General features: G+C 44.0%; 1 pseudogene; it reads right to left on the bottom strand.

Annotated features, from left to right (window-relative positions):
• Positions 1 to 14105: 14105 nt before the first annotated feature.
• Positions 14106 to 14227, bottom strand: LOC130333355 (U2 spliceosomal RNA; annotated as a pseudogene).
• Between the last annotated feature and the right edge of the window lie 1355 nt (positions 14228 to 15582).

The following is a 15582-nucleotide window of genomic DNA, read 5'->3' as shown; positions in this document are numbered from 1 at the left end:
CGTATATTCACATGTGCATATTTTCCGCTGTGGATTTGCTATAGCAGATTTTGCTACCCTCTGAAGTCAATGCTGAAGCAGATTTACTTAAGAAAATACACACGTGTGAACGCACCCTAAGGTCTATAAATTCTGCAGTAACAATGACACGTGGATTCGGATCGGCTGCTACGGCCACGAAGGTTTCATCCGGAACACTTTGGATACATGAGGCCAAGTATTATGACTCATTGAAGACATTTATACAATGGTATACAGTACATGCCTTTTATCTGGCCCTTCATCATTGGGGCCGTCATCATTAGGGCCATCATCCTTGGGTCCTTCACCATTAGGCCCGTCATAATTAGGTCCCTCCTCTTGGGGTCCGTCCTCAGTGGGGTATGCATCAGTCCTGTTAGTGACAGAATGAATCGATCAATAAGAATCCAAAATATATCAATATATTGTGTCCTATAACAGTTATATGACTAAACCCAAGATATAAAACTTACAAATTTAGTGTTATCACAAATTATACTGACTTCAGTCTGCTTCTACATCATTCACCCCTTACAGGAAATTGTGTAGTCCTTTTATTTTCTGAGTGGTGTTGTCCCCAGATCCCCGGCTGCTCACCGCAGACAATGCCTCATCCTCTGGTGTCTCAGAAGGTGTGCCTTGACCTGAGTTTTAGCCCAACCACCTGAGTGATGTCATCACCTCTAACCCCGCCCCTACATCCTACATCACCTCCTCCCTGTTATAGTCTAGGCTATCTAATTATGTATATGTTATGATTAATTATGAATATTGCTAGAATTGCCATCTTGCTTGGAGGCCATAATCTCACCAATCTCAAAGTGATGGCTTGTCATAGATCAGTGGTCTCCAGATTGTGGCCCTGCAGATGTTGTAAAACTACAACTCCTGGAATGCCCAGACAGCCGTTAGCTGTCTGGGCATGCTGGGAGTTGTAGTTTTGCAACATTTGAAGGGCTGCAATTTATAGATCACTGTCCTAGATTAACAAAATAAACTAATGTGTAAATGTTCTTGGTGTAACAAGTAGAGAGCGCTAAGCAAGACAAATTTATAATGTAAGTCTATGGGATTGTCTCAGGCAGCTGCGCTTTTCTCCCGCTTGTTCCAATAATTGGTCAAGGTCTGAACACTCAGAACCTTATTGAAACTTGTCTCTAGAACATGTCTAAAGGTTTTAAAGCGTCAGGTGTTAACCCAATTCTGTCCATATTCCAAAGCCTCATTCTTGTTTTTTTTTGTTTTTTTTTTGTTATGGACATACATCATTGCATTAGTATTCTTTTTCCTGGTATACATTAAAGGGGTACTCCGCCGCTAGACATCTTATCCCCTATCCAAAGCATGGACCCCCGCGATCTCCAGCCCACCACCTTGGCATTCTGAACATTTATGTTCAGAACGCCGGTTTCAGGTGGCCGTGGTTTTATGTCACGGGGGGACAGCAGTCACACCCCCTCCCATATACATGAATGGAGAGGGCTTGACGTCACCACCACAGCCTCCTGAAACTGGCGTTCTGAACATAAATGTTCCCAATTCTGGGTTGGGGTGCCCAGTGGCCGGACCCCCCTAGTGATCAGGCATCTTATCCCCTATCATTTGAAGAGGGGATAAGATGTCTAGGCGCGGAGTACTAATTTAATATCGAAGTGCATCGGTTTAGTTTAATAGAATGTAACAGGAGCTACATTGCATGTAGATTAGCATGTGGTCATGTGACAGCAATAAAAAAAAAAATATTCATACAACGAGGATTCTTCTTTTGTGATTGGTCAGACTTTGCCTAGTGAACAGGGCACGAAAAGGGACACCAATAATGGGGGGGGGGGGGGGGGTGGCTATTTTTAGTGTGGGGCATGTAGGGAGACGTACCTTATATCAGGCATCCGGGGCCTCCATGTCATCCTGGGATAATGGTCATCCCTGTAATAGAAAAACAGAACTTTAGATAAAAGGGTACTCCACCAGAAAACATCTTATCCCCTTCCAAAGAATAGGGGATAAGATGTCTGGTCGTGGGGGTCCCGCCTTTGGGGATCCAGCTTTGAGCTTCCGTGTACGTGACGTCATGCCCCCTACATTCATGTCTATGGGAGGGTGCATGAAGGCTAGTATGTAGCCATTACGCCTCCTCCCATAGACATAAATGGAGGGGGCATGGCGGCTGTAGTCCCCAGTCATTCAGAATAGAGCAGAGTTCTCGCACTGGATGACTGGGGTGCCGCACCGGAGATCGCAGGGCTCTTCAGCGGCGGAACCCCCGCAATCAGACATTTTATCCTCTCTCCTTTGGATGGGGGATGAAATGTTTTCAAGCAGAAGATCCCTTTAATATCATTTTCCTTTCATATGACTTGGAACACACAGATAATGTCGTCCATAAGGACAAATCTTATCCAGATTAAAATATCAAGATAGGAAGATGTGTTTTATACACAATTGAAAATATTTCCTTATATACGTCTACAAGTAAGACTCCTACCCACCTAAAGACTCTCGGAGCCTCCTGGACTCTGGATAGCCATCTGTAGGTGAAGAGACAAGAAGAAACATAAGAAATATTCCCCTCAGGGGCCACAGAATAACCTCAAGTATAAAGCTGCCTCTGAGAATAACACCCTTTGTTGTCCATAGTAACTACAGAATCGGTTTTTAGCGTATATTCACATGTGCATATTTTCCGCTGTGGATTTGCTATAGCAGATTTTGCTACCCTCTGAAGTCAATGTTGAAGCAGATTTACTTAAGTAAATTACGCACGTGTGAACGCACCCTAAGATCTATAAATTCTGCAGGAACAATGACACGTGGATTTGGATCGGCTGCTATGGCCACGAAGGTTTCATCCGGAACACTTTGGATACATGAGGCCAAGTATTATGACTCATCGAAGGCATTTATACAATGGTATACAGTACATGCCTTTTATCTGGCCCTTCATAATTGGGGTCGTCATCATTAGGGCCATCATCCTTGGGTCCTTCACCATCATAAATAGGTCCCTCCTCATGGGGTCCATCCTCAGTGGGGTATGCATCAGTCCTGTTAGTGAAAGAATGAATAGATCAATAAGAATCCAAAATATATCAATATGCTGTGTCCTATAACAGTTATATTACTAAACCCAAGATATAAAACTTACTAATATCATATTATCACAAATTGTACTGGCTTCAGCCTGCTTCTGCATCATTCACCCCTGACAGGAAATTGTGTAGTCCTTTTATTTCCTAAGTGGTGTTGTTCCCAGATCCCCGACTCCTCACCACAGACAACACCTCATCCTCTGGTGCCTCAGAAGGTGTGCCTTGACCTGAGCTCCAGCCCAACCTCCTGAGTGATGTCATCACCTCTAACCCCGCCCCTACATCCAACATCACCTCCTCCCTGTTATAGTCTAGGCTATCTAATTATGTATATGTTCTGATTAATTATGAATATTGCTAGAATTGCCATCTTGCTTGGAGGCCATAATCTCACCAATCTCAAAGTGATGGCTTGTCATAGATCAGTGGTTTCCAGATTGTGGCCCTGGAGATGTTGTAAAACTACAACTCCCAGCATGCCCAGACAGCCGTTGGCTGTCTGGGCATGCTTGGAGTTGTAGTTTTGAAATATTTGAAGGGCTTCAATTTATAGATCACTGTCCTAGATTAACAAAATAAACTAATGTGTAAATGTTCTTGGTGTAACAAGTAGAGAGCGCTAAGCAAGGCAAATTTATAATGTAAGTCTATGGGATTGTCTCAGGCAGCTGCGCTTTTCTCCCGCTTGTTCCAACAATTGGTCAAGGTCTGAACACTCAGAACCTGATTGAAACTTGTCTCTAGAACATGTCTAAAGGTTTTATAGCGTCAGGTGTTAACCCAATTCTGTCCATATTTCCAAGCCTCATTCTTGTTTTTTTTTTTTTTTTTATGGATATACATCATTGCATTAGTATTCTTTTTCCTGGTATACATTAAAGGGGTACTCCGCCGCTAGACATGTTATCCCCTGATAGGGGATAACATGTCTGATTTTGGGGGGTCCGGCAATCTCCGGGGCTGGGGCTTCCATGATCGTGACATCACACCAAGTCCCCTCCATTCATGTCTATGGTAGTGGCCATGACAGTCGACACTCCTCCTCCCATAGACATTAATGGAGCGGGAGTGGCAGTCATCCGTCACGGAGTGGCGTTCTCTGCGTGCACCAGATGACTGGGGTGCTGCGAAAGAGATCACGGGCGACCTCCGCATTCTTCACCACAGCACCCCAGTCATTTGGATATGGATAACATGTCTGGCGGGGAAGTACCCCTTTGAGTCATTTCCATTAATTCTTTCTGTACTGTAAGGATGTGGATTCCTTGTACTTACGTAACTTTCTTTTTCTTTTTTGGGATATCACTATCCTCCTCGGGAATCTCCCTATTGTACATGGAAAAAAATTGACACATATAAATATGTAAGTACAAAAAGTGAAAGAGAACACAAAGAGATCAGGATTAGGTCTCTACAGGTTTGCAGTCTGTGAGTGTAATAAAATGTGCCATAGTGAGAGGATATAAAATGTTGTATTTGAAGGAGTACTCCGCCCCTAGACATCTTATCCCCTATCCAAAGCATGGACCCCCGTGATCTCCAGCCCACCACCTTGGCATTCTGAACATTTATGTTGAGAACGCCGGTTTCAGGTGGCCGTGGTTTTACGTCACGGGGGGACAGCAGTCACACCCCCTCCCATATACATGAATGGAGTGGGCTTGACGTCACCACCACAGCCTCCTGAAACTGGCGTTCTGAACATAAATGTTCCCAATACTGGGTTGGGGGGCCCAGTGGCCGGACCCCCCTCGTGATCAGGCATCTTATCCCCTATCATTTGAAGAGGGGATAAGATGTCTAGGCGTGGAGTACTAATTTAATATCGAAGTGCATCGGTTTAGTTTAATAGAATGTAACAGGAGCTTCATTCCATGTAGATTAGCATGTGGTCATGTGACAGCAATGAAAAAATATATTCATACAACGAGGATTCTTCTTTTGTGATTGGTCAGACTTTGTCTAGTGAACAGGGCACGAAAAGGGACACCATTAATGGGGGGGGGGGGCTATTTGTAGTGTGGACATGTAGGGAGTCGTACCTTATATCAGGCATCCGGGGCCTCCATGTCATCCTGGGATAATGGTCATCCCTGTAATAGAAAAACAGAACTTTAGTTAAAAGGGTACTCTGCCAGAAAACATCTTATCCCCTTCCAAAGGATAGGGGATAAGATGTCTGGTCGGGGGGGTTTCACCTTTGGGGATCCAGCTTTGAGCTTCCGTGTACGTGACGTCACGCCACGCCCCCTACATTCATGTCTGTGGGAGGGTGCATGACGGCTAGTATGTAGCCATTACGCCTCCTCCAATAGACATGAATGGAGGGGGCATGGCGGCTGTAGTCCCCAGTCATTCAGAATAGAGCAGAGTTCTCGCACTGGATGACTGGGTGACGCACCGGAGATCGCCGGGGTCACCAGCGGCTGGACCCCCGAAATCAGACATCCTATCCTCTCTCCTTTGGATGGGGGATAAGATGTATTCCAGCAGAAGATCCCTTTAATATCATTTTCCTTTCATATGACTTGGAATACGCAGATAATGTCGTCCATAAGGACAAATCTTATCCAGATTAAAATAAGAAACATGAGAAATATTCCCCTCAGGGGCCACAGAATAACCTCAAGTATAAAGCTGCCTCTGAGAATAACACCCTTTGTTGTCCATAGTAACTACAGAATCGGTTTTTAGCGTATATTCACAAGGGCATATTTTCAGCTGTGGATTTGCTATAGCAGATTTTGCTACCCAATGCTGAAGCAGATTTACTTAAGAAAATACACACTTGTGAAAGCACCCTAAGGTCTATAAATTCTGCAGGAACAATGACACGAGAATTCGGATCGGCTGCTATGGCCACGAAGGTTTCATCCGGAACACTTTGGATACTTGAGGCCAAGTATTATGACTCATTGAAGACATTTATACAATGGTATACAATACATGCCTTATATCTGGCCCTTCATCATTGGGGCCGTCATCATTAGGGTCATCATCCTTGGGTCCTTCACCATCATAATTAGGTCCCTCCTCATGGGGTCCGTCCTCAATGGGGTATGAATCAGTCCTGTTAGTGAAAGAATGAATAGATCAATAAGAATCCAAAATATATCAATATATTGTGTCCTATAACAGTTATATAACTAAACCCAAGATATAAAACTTACTAATATAGTTTTATCACAAATTGTACTGGCTTCAGCCTGCTTCTGCATCATTCACCCCTGACAGGAAATTGTGTAGTCCTTTTATTTTCTGAGTGGTGTTGTCCCCAGATCCCCGGCTGCTCCCCACAGACAACGCCTCATCCTCTGGTGTCTCAGAAGGTGTGCCTTGACCTGAGCTCCAGCCCAACCTCCTGAGTGATGTCATCACCTCTAACCCCGCCCCTACATCCTACATCACCTCCTTCCTGTTATAGTCTAGGCTATCTAATTATGTATATGTTCTGATTAATTATGAATATTGCTAGAATTGCCATCTTGCTTGGAGGCCATAATCTCACCAATCTCAAAGTGATGGCTTGTCATAGATCAGTGGTCTCCAGATTGTGGCCCTGGAGATGTTGTAAAACTACAACTCCCAGCATGCCCAGACAGCCGTTGGCTGTCTGGGCATGCTTGGAGTTGTAGTTTTGCAATATTTGAAGGGCTGCAATTTATAGATCACTGTCCTAGATTAACAAAATAAAATAATGTGTAAATGTTCTTGGTGTAACAAGTAGAGAGCGCTAAGCAAGACAAATTTATAATGTAAGTCTATGGGATTGTCTCAGGCAGCAGCGCTTTTCTCCCCGCTTGTTCCAACAATTGGTCAAGGTCTGAACACTCAGAACCTGATTGAAACTTGTCTCTAGAACATGTCTAAAGGTTTTATAGCGTCAGGTATTAACCCAATTCTGTCCATATTTCCAAGCCTCATCCTTGTTTTTTTTTTTTTTTTTGTTATGGACATACATCATTGCATTAGTATTCTTTTTCCTGGTATACATTAAAGTGGTATTCCGCAGTCATCCGTCACCGAGTGGCGTTCGCTGCGTGCACGAGATGACTGGGGTGCTGTGAAAGAGATCACAGGGGTCAAGCCGCAGGCGACCTCCGCATTCTTCGCCACAGCACCCCAGTCATTTGGATACGGATAACATGTCTGGCGGGGAAGTACCCCTTTGAGTCATTTCCATTAATTCTTTCTGTACTGTAAGGATGTGGGTTCTCTGTACTTACGTAACTTTCTTTTTCTTTTTTTGGATATCATTCTCCTCCTCGGGGATCTCCCTATTGTACATGGAAAAAAATTGACACATATAAATATGTAAGTACAAAAAGTGAAAGAGAACACAAAGAGATGAGGATTAGGTTTGCAGTCTGTGAATGTAATAAAATGTGCCATAGTGAGAGGATATAAAATGTTGTATTTGAAGGAGTACTCCGCCCCTAGACATCTTATCCCATATCCAAAGCATGGACCCCCGCGATCTCCAGCCCACCACCTTGGCATTCTGAACATTTATGTTCAGAACGCCGGTTTCAGGTGGCCGTGGTTTTACGTCACGGGGGGACAGCAGTCACACCCCCTCCCATATACATGAATGGAGTGGGCTTGACGTCACCACCACAGCCTCCTGAAACTGGCGTTCTGAACATAAATGTTCCCAATTCTGGGTTGGGGGGGCTGGAGATCCCTCGTAATCGGACATCTTATCCCCTATCATTTGAAGAGGGGATAAGATGTCTAGGGTCGGACTGCTAATTTTATATAGAAGTGCATTGGTTTAGTTTAATAGAATGTAACAGTAGCTATATTGCATGTAGATTAGCATGTGGTCATGTGACAGCAGTGAAAAAATATATTCATACAATCAGGATTCTTCTTTTGTGATTGGTCAGACTGTGTCTAGTGAACAGGGCACGAAAAGGGACACCGTTAATGGGGGGTGACTATTTATAGTGTGGGGCATGTAGGGAGTCGTACCTTATATCAGGCATCCAGGGCCTCCATGTCATCCTGGGATAATGGTCGTCCCTGTAATAGAAAAACAGAACTTTAGTTAAAAGGGTACTCCGCCAGAAAACATCTTATCCCCTTCCAAAGGATAGGGGATAAGATGTCTGGTCGTGGGGGTCCCGCCTTTGGGGACCCAGCTTTGAGCTTCCATGTACGTGACGTCACACCCTATATTCATGTCTATGGGAGGGTGCATGACGGCTAGTATGTAGCCATTACGCCTCCTCCCATAGACATAAATGGAGGGGGCATGGCGGCTGTAGTCTCCAGTCATCCAGAACAGAGCAGAGATCTCGCACTAGATGACTGGGGTGCCGCACCGGAGATCGCTGGGGTCACCAGAGGCGGGACCTCCGCAATCAGACATCTTATCCTCTCTCCTTTGGATGGGGGAATGAGATGTTTTCGGGCAGAATATCCCTTTCATATCATTGGCCTTTCATATGACTTGAAATACACAGATAATGTTGTCCATAAGGATAAATCTTGTCCAGATTAAATTATCAAGATAGGAAGATGTGTTTTATATACAATTGAGAATATTTCCTTATATACGTCTACAAGGAAGACTCCTACCCACCTAAAGACTCTCGGAGCCTCCTGGACTCTGGATAGCCATCTGTAGGAGAAGAGACAAGAAGAAACATGAGAAATATTCCCCTCAGGGGCCTCAGAATAACCTTAAGTATAAAGCTGCCTCTGAGAATAACGCTCTTTGTTGTCCATAGTAACTACAGAATCAGTTTTAAGCGTATATTTACATGTGCATATTTTCCATGTTGGTTTTGCTATAGCAGATTTTGCTACCCTCTGAAGTCAATGCTGAAGCAGATTTACATCAATAAATTCTGCAGGAACAATGACACGTGGATTTGGATCGGCTGCTATGGCCACGAAGGTTTCATCCGGAACACTTTGGATACATGAGGCCAAGTATTATGACTCATTGAAGACATTTATACAATGGTATACAATACATACCTTTTATCTGGCCTGTCATAATTGGGGCCGTCATCATTAGGGTCATCATCCTTGGGTCCTTCACCATCATAATTAGGTCCCTCCTCAATGGGGTATGCATCAGTCCTGTTAGTGAAAGAATGAATAGATCAATAAGAATCCAAAATATATCAATATATTGTGTCCTATAACAGTTATATTACTAAACCCAAGATATAAAACTTACTGATATAGTTTTATCACAAATTGTACTGGCTTCAGTCTGCTTCTGCATCATTCACCCCTGACAGGAAATTGTGTAGTCCTTTTATTTTCTGAGTGGTGTTGTCCCCAGATCCCCGGCTGCTCCCCACAGACAACACCTCATCCTCTGGTGTCTCAGAAGGTGTGCCTTGACCTGAGCTCCAGCCCAACCTCCTGAGTGATGTCATCACCTCTAACCCGCCCCAACATCCTACATCCCCTCCTCCCTGTCCTAGTCTAGGCTATCTAGTTATATATATGTTCTGATTAATTATGAATATTGCTAGAATTGACATCTTGCTTGGAGGCCATAATCTCACCAATCTCAAAGTGATGGTTTGTCCTAGATCAGTGGTCTCCAGATTGTGGCCATGCAGATGTGGTAAAACTACAAATCCCGGCATGCCCAGACAGCCGTTGGCTGTCTGGGCATGCTGGGAGTTGTAGTTTTGCAACATTTGAAGGGCTGCAATTTATAGATCACTGTCCTAGATTAACAAGAGAAACTAATGTGTAAATGTTCTTGGTGTAACAATGGGGTTATCAGGCAGATAATACGAAGAGAAAATAGTTTGTATTTACCTGATCTTTGCCTCTGCAGCTAAAAAAATACAAAAAAGAAATGAAAATTGTTAATATGTTTATTGCAAATATCCATTAGGTCATGTTTGCAGTAGAATCATACTGCAGAGGAAGAATAAGGGATCTTATACATGGAAAAATAAATTGCCCATCATAAGTGATGATCAACTATATAGAATAGTGTTTCCCAACCAGTGTGCCTCCAGCTGTTTCAAAACTACAACTCCCAACATGGAGGAAGTTGTAGCCTTGAAACAGCTGGAGCCACACTGGTTGGGAAAGTAGATCAGCATTGCCTCAAGGTATTATGACATATTTATTTGTTCTCAAGTAAATTTTAGGCTCTTCACACCTATGGACACCACGGCCACCTGACAGATCCATGGACTTATATTGGTGCATGTTGATTTCCATTACTGTATGGTGTTTATAAATGTATTTATTAATTAATTTATTTTTGTTAAAGGGGTACTCCAGAGGAAAAAAATACTGGGGCCAGAAAATTCTACAGATTTGTAAATTACTTCTCTTTAAACATATTAACCCCTTCCAGTACTTATCAGCTGCTGTATGCTCTAGAGCAGTGTTTCTAAAACGCGGTCCTCAAGCATCAGGCATCACCACAGTTATAGCACCTGTGAAAGACTAAGGAAATCCTGAAAACATGACCTGTTGGGGGTGCTTGAGGACCACATTTGGGAAACACTGCTCTAGAGGAAGAGGAAGTTATGTAGTTCTTTCCAGTCTGACCACAATGCGCTCTGCTGCCACCTCTGTTCTTGTCAGGAACTTTTCAGAGAAGGAGAGGTTTGCTATGGGGATTTGCTCCTACTCTGGACAATTCCTGACACGGACAGAGGTGGCAGCAGAGAGCACAAAATGAAAATGACTACATAACTTCATCTGAAGCATACAGCAGCTGATAAGTACTGGAAGGATTAAGATTTTTAAATAGAAGTAATATACAAATCTGTAGAATTTTCCAGCACCAGTGTATTTAAAAGAAGTACCCCTTTAAGCTTAAAAGGATTCCATAAGCCTCCAATGTAGATGTATCACAATCTTATGGGCACAAAATGAATATAAAGAGACAAATGTGTGAGAGAATAGCAATACTTACATGGGGTGATGATCTCTGCCGGCTGTAATAGTAAAGCAAAGGTATAAGCAGAGAGGTATATAAAATCATGGGAAGATTTCACATTGTTACATTGTATGGTGTATCACATAAATATTCCATTATACTTTATATATTATAATAAATGGCATTTAATTAAGATTTATTCATCACAAAATAGGGAAGATTTCTTAATGACGGACTGTAATGTGCCAGTATCTACCCCCAGCACTAGAAATGGTTGGGCCCAGTACTGGGGCAGAGAATGGACTGGAGACACACGGGGGAGATTTACTTTAATAAATCAGAATTGTGGTGTCATTTGAAAGAAAAAAATGTAGTCCTCAGTAAAGAGGTGTTTCTCAAGATGCTAAACTGTGCGCCAATAAATGTGCAAGAGTTCTGGTGCAAGAAGATGACACAACTTAGGTGAACTAAGGCTAAACTCACATCTGGGTCAGAGCTCCAGGCCGTTTGTTTAGAATGCCGGGTGCTGCAGGAGATCGTGGGGGGCCCCAGCTTCAGGACCCCAGCAATCAGACATCCTCTCCCCTTCTAAGATGTCTAGAAGCAGAGTACCCCTTTAATAAACATGACCAGTTGGGAGGAAAGAAGGAGAGGTCGCCATCTTGTTGTTTTCCTCTGGCCATCCTTACAATAAAATGAATTCAGAAGGAGTAGGAAGAGGAGGCCCTGATATCAGCGCAGGAGCAGGGGTGAAGGGGAGTGGGATTTTTATTTAAGGAAGGGGTGGGGGGAGAAAATTACCTATCTACCTTTTACCTGCGTGCACACCAATCTACATTTCTTCTTGCAAACCTACCTTTACTATTCACCTACCTACCTTCCCTACCTTCTACTTACCTAATTGCCTTTAATATCTCCCTAACGGCTCTATCTAGCTGTTCTATCTATCCATCCATCCATCCATCTATCTATCTATCTATCCTCAACATATACCTACCGGCCTCCACTATCTACCTACTTACCTACTCAGTCACATGCCTGCACACCTACCACTTGCACTATCCACATATCTGCATGCCTACCTCCCCTAGACTTGCATTAAGGGGACAGAGCCGTGACGTCACGATACACCGGCCCCGTGATCGTGAGCGATCTTTGCTCCTTGAGGCTGATGACAGGGGGTGCTGCATGAGAGATTGCAGGGGTCAGGTATAAAACATCAAATAATGAGTGGGATCGGCTAAGCAAAGTTCCATCCACCATTTTGACTCAAGGGACTCTGGTGATCACACTATGGGTGGTCCAAAGAGTCTCTGTAAGCCCCTCTAATCCTTCAGATGCTGTGAGCAGTATTTATTATGGCATCTGAATGGGTTAATGGAAGGCATCAGCTGATCATGGCGGCATCTATGAAGCGAGTGAAGGAGCCTCTCAGTCCGGATGCCTCTAAGGACCTACATGTACGTCCTGGTGCACCAAGTACCCAGCAGCCAGGGAGTACAAGTACGTTCTGCATCCTCTAGGGGTTAAATGAAATTATTTGAAAATTAATAACATACAGAAAATATGTGTAAACGATGTTTTAACCCCTCCTCTGACAGGACTTCTGGGCCATAATACCCAAGCAATATTTTCCGTTTTTCCATTGGTGCCTTTCAAGTGCCATATAAGGGCTTGTTTATTGCAGGACAAGTTGTACTTTTTAATGCCACCATTTTAGGGTTCATATATCTGATGGGTTGATCTGTATTAACTCTTTTTTTATTGCTGGGGAAATGGGAAAAAAATGCAATTGTGTCATTCCATTTTTGCATTCTTTTCTATAGGTGCACAGACACCCATGGCAGGCCTTCACGAGACACCTGGTTACTATGGAAACCCATCACTGAAGAGGGTAAGAGGCGCACAGAGGAACCTCACATGCAGTGGTCATGATTTCACTGCGGCATGCAAAAAATGTAAATATACAGTGGAGGTTTTTCCTATCCTGTTAGTTACTAGCTATCATACTGAAGGCTGAACTCCTGCGATTCCTGCACCAGAGAGACCCACAAGCTTATTCTAAGCTTTCTATAAAAACATGGCCGGCTGATGTATGCCAGGAAAAAGGTAAATTGGAGGCCATTAAGAGGTTAATATACTTCAAGTTCTAATATATCAAGAAATAAAAATAAATCATTATTGCAAATACAAACTTTACACTCCTGCACTGCCAACAATGTCTGAAAAGGATTTACTTATGCCCTATCCACCGGTTAGGGCATAAGTAGCTGATCCCAGGGAGTCCGACCACGGGGCCCCAGCTCTCAGTGAGGCATATGTACAGAGCCTCGAAGAGACCCAAGTACAGAATCATTGGAGTTCCACAGAAATGAATGGAGCATGTGCTGAATGGAGCAGGGGGCCCCATTCAGGAGATTGCGGAAGGTCCGAGTGGGTGGACTCCCTGCGATCAGCTACCTTATTCTGTTGGTAGAGGATAAGTTAATTTTGGCTGGAGTTCTCCTTTAATAGCATCAGAGTTTCCACTAATTCTGGAATACCGACAGGAGAGAGGCCCCCCAACAAACCTTACCCTTCGCCTCCGGACCAAAAGGTACCTGCAAGGTTCCAGGTTCGATGCCCCTTTTTGCTGAAGCTACTAAGGGACCACAAATTCTCCCAGGCATCCCCCTTCGCCAAGGTATCTGCCTGCAGAGCATGGGCAGGGTACGGTCGGTACCCTGCCCATGCAGGAGTACCCGGGGTTTTTTGCAGGGAGGTGGGGAACCTGATGGCCAAACTCACCTCCCCTATACCGCTAGGAGGGACACCCAGAAGGGCTACCACATCCTAACAATCCTGTGAACACACAACACGCAAAAAGTGACACAGTAACAAAAAGAAATAAATAAGTGAATGTGTTCAGATATATTGCCCGGACATCCGACCGGATCTATAAAAATGTACCTGATCCCAGCCAGAAAGTCGGGAATCAAGAGGTGAGTGCCACAAGGTGAAGAGATCATGGTGCCCATGTTTCCACTCAGTGAGCTTTGGCACCTCAGGATCACCACTCCCCGAGACACTTAAGTACCTCAGTTCTAGACCCGCTCAGCCTCATGGCGAGACCCGGAGGAAACAGGTCCCATTGGAGCAGCCATCGAGCTGATTCCTCAGACCCATCCAAAACCAGTTCATCAGCTCAAACTGATAAGAACAGATACTACACTTGATCTTGGCCAAAAGCCCAAGAAGCTTCATTCATTTCTATGGGAGCACCAAAGAGACCCAAGTACAGCATCATTGGAGTTCCATAGAAATGAATGGAGCATGTGCCGTCTACCACACGCACTCCTCACTGAGAGCCGGGGCCCCATTCAGGAGATTGCGGAGGGTCCCAGCAGTCGGACTCCCTCCGATCAGCTACTTCTTCCCTATCCTGTGGATACGGGATAAGTTAATTTTGGCAGGAGTTCTCCTTTAATAGTGTCACAGTTTCCACTAATTCTGGAATCCAAGTCATTCTAAGTATACCCAAGTGATGTGTGTGCAGATAGTCAGACCTCACATCCACTTAGACGTCATATGAAAAATTGTGGCACAAAATAAATTGGTGCAAAAAACTGTCACAAAACAAACACCTATTCATTCAAAGGCGACCAATCAGCCAGAAGATATAAAGACCAATGGAAAACACCTGAATAAAAATGCAGTCATTGTTTTTTCACTAGTTTTTATGTATAAATACAAAGAGATTGCTCGGATTTATTGGATACAAATATATTCTGAAAGTGTGAACAAGCCCTTACCTCATCTTCATCCAAATTCTGGATGCTGGTCCAGGACTTGAGACCCTAAAAAATGAACAAGAAATGTTATATTCAGTTCGGCTTCTTTGTTGTTCTTCAGTTTAGTGTGTTAACAATGTATGATTATATAAATAGAATGAATGAAGCAATGTAATTTACTAATAGGGGGCATTGAAATTGATGCACCTATTCCTATACAGTCCAGAATGTCACATGACTGCAGCTGCGTCTGTGCCTGCATTGTCAGTGACGTTTTGCATTATGAGATTTGACTGACACCCATAATGCCTCTCTGGCCCATACTGCTGAGAGCCTAGGACAAAAAGGGGGCCTGTTGCTTCAAGTAGCGGATCCCCCCTTCAGAAAATACACGCATGTAACAGCAGTATTCCTCTTTTAGTTTCCTTCCTGACCAGAGGCAGATGGGAAATAGAGGGGTCTGGAGGGGAGGATGAGGGGTCTAGAGAAGGACTAGAGAAGACTGAATGGGGGATAAAGTGGTCTGGAGGTGGGGTAGAGGGGTCTGGAGAGGGGTTATAGGAGTTCAGATGAGGCATAGAGAGGTCTGGAGGGGGAATAAATATGACTGGATGGGAATAAAGAGGTCTGGTAGGGAGTGCAGAGGAGTCTGGCCATAGTGTAGAGGGGTCAAGATGGGGGATAGAAGAGTCTGGAAGGGAGATAGAGAGGTGTGAAGGGGGATAGAGAAGACTGGATGGCGTATAGAGTGGGGAGGAAAAGGTCTGGATGGGGGATATAGAAGAGTAGAACCCCCATCTATTCTTCTCTATCACCTAGAGGTCTG

Source organism: Hyla sarda, unplaced genomic scaffold (assembly GCF_029499605.1).
Source record: "Hyla sarda isolate aHylSar1 unplaced genomic scaffold, aHylSar1.hap1 scaffold_403, whole genome shotgun sequence".
Taxonomy (NCBI): Eukaryota; Metazoa; Chordata; class Amphibia; order Anura; family Hylidae; genus Hyla; species Hyla sarda.
Note: the sequence above shows the minus strand (reverse complement) of the source record. Positions and strands in the feature narration are given on the sequence as shown.